Genomic DNA, 2,341 nt, shown 5'->3' on the forward strand with positions numbered 1-2,341 from the left:
AAAACTGCATACCATTACAAAGCTCAAGAATATTTATAATACAGAAACATCTACCATCCAATAAGGTAAAATCACAATGTCCAGCACCCAATCAAAGGTTACCAGATATGCAAAGAAGCAGGAAAATTCAGCTCTAAAAAAGGAGAAAATTGGTCAAAATTCAGCCACAGTTGACATAGACATTAAAATCAGTAATGTTGTTGTTTTTTTGTGATGTGGAGTTAGTTCCGACTTCCAGCAGGGTCTCCAGGAGTGATTACCAAGCTTACAGTTAGCAGTCCAGTGCTTATCCTACACTAGGATTCCAGCAATGTTATTAAGACACCTCTTTTTTTTTTTTAAAGTGTATTTTATCTGCTAAAAAGTTAACTGGCGATATTCAAGATAGTAAACAGATTGAACTAGAACTCATAGTGATAAAAAAACAGTATCTTTAATAAATAATATAATGGATAGAATTAATGGCAGATTAGACATTGAAAAGATAACTAGTGAACAGTTAAACATAGAAATAGAAACTATCACAAATGATACATACAAAAAAGTTAACAATTAAAACAAAATAGAGTCAGTGGGTGCGGGCCGGTGTCTCCACAGGGCCGAGGGTCCTTTTGCCCAACCACGCTATCCTTACCATTGTGGCGTCCCTTTCCTGGTCGTCTCCCCTTTAGTGAAACCAAGGAAAAGAAGCTGTCTGCAGCTAGAGCAGCCTGGCCAGAGGGAAACTCAGTGGCAGGCGGACGTGAGTGGAAAGCCGTGAGGTGACGCGTTTTTCTGCCCCCTGAACTGTTGTAAACACCGGAAAAATGTTTTCTGAAAGCAGTTCATTTTTGAAGGGCATGATGCTCGCAAGCATTTTTTGTGCTTTGATCACTATGCTAGGCCACATTAGGATTGGTCATGGAAACAGAATGCATCACCATGAGCTACAAGCTCCTAACAAATAAGATATCTTGAAAAAATCAGAGAATGGTCACACGGAGCTCAGGAAAAGCTTTCGGGTATACTGTATCATCCTTGTAAAACCCAAAGATGTGAGTCTTTGGACTGCAGTGAAGGAGACATGGAGCAAACACTGTGACAACACAGAGTTCTTCAGTTCTGAAACTGTGAAAGTGTTTGAATCAATTAACATGGAAACAGCTGACATGTGGCTTATGATGAGAAAGGCTTACAAATAGGCCATTGATAAATATAAGGACCAATACAACTGATTCTTCTTTGCACACCCCACTACATTTGTTATTATTGAAAAATTAAAGTATTTTTTGTTAAAAAAGGAGCAATCACAGCCCTTCTATCTAGGCCACACTATAAAGCCTGGCAACCTTGAATATGTGAGTATGGAAGGAAGAATTGTCTTTAAGTATAGAATCCATGAAAAGACTTGATAGCCTTCTCAGTGTCATGAACAGAGAGGGATGATTTGGAAGCTATCTGAAGATAAATAACTAGCAGTCTGCCTGAAATATGCTAGAGTATTTGCAGAAAATGCAGAAGATTCTAAAGGAAAAGATGTACTTAACACCAAATCTGTTGGGCTTTTTATTAAAAAGACAATGAATAATCAATCTCAGCAAGTAGTAGAAAGATGTTGTTCAAATATGGCTGTTACTTTTAGTAGAGTGATACCTAATCAGATACATGTGATGATGTATGGGGTATACCGTCTTAGGGCATTTGATCATATTTTCAATGATGCATTGGTTTTCTTACCTCCAGACCATCACTCATCTGCAAATTGAAACTGAAGCTGAAGAAAATGAAAACAAGTCCACGAGAGCCAAAATATGATATTGAATGTATCCTACATTAATTTAGAGATTATTAGAAGAACAGATTTGATATATTAAACACTAAAGACTGAAGACCAGAAGAGTTGTGGGATGACACCAAAACATCATACGTGAAGAAAGCAAAAAGTCATTAAGAAGACAAGAAAGAAGGAAAAGGTCAAAATGGATGTCAGAACACACACTGAAACTCGCTCTCCAGAGTAGAGATGCTAAAGCAAATGGAGGAAATGAGGAGGTCCAAGAGCTGAATAGAAAATTTTAAAGATCAGCTCGAGAAAATAAAGCCAAATATTACAACAAAATGTGCAAAGATCTGGAATCAGAAAACCGAAAAAGGAAGAACACGCTCAGCATTTCTCATGCTGGGGGAACTGAGGAAAATACTCAAGCCTCAAATTTCATTATTGAAAGATTCTCTGGGCAAATCATTCAATGATGCAGAAAGCATCAAGAGAAGATGGAAAGAATACACAGAATCACTGTACCAAAAGGAAATGGTTAATGTTCAACCATTTCAAGAGGTAGCATATATATGATCAAGAGCC

At 37.5% G+C, this 2,341-nt stretch overlaps 1 pseudogene; it reads left to right on the forward strand.

Moving 5' to 3' along the window:
• The first annotated feature begins 806 nt into the window (after positions 1-806).
• On the forward strand, positions 807-1,745 carry LOC102840319 (annotated as a pseudogene).
• The last annotated feature ends 596 nt before the right edge of the window (positions 1,746-2,341 follow it).

The sequence above is a fragment of the Chrysochloris asiatica genome, unplaced genomic scaffold (genome assembly GCF_000296735.1).
Source record: "Chrysochloris asiatica unplaced genomic scaffold, ChrAsi1.0 scaffold00057, whole genome shotgun sequence".
Taxonomy (NCBI): Eukaryota; Metazoa; Chordata; class Mammalia; order Afrosoricida; family Chrysochloridae; genus Chrysochloris; species Chrysochloris asiatica.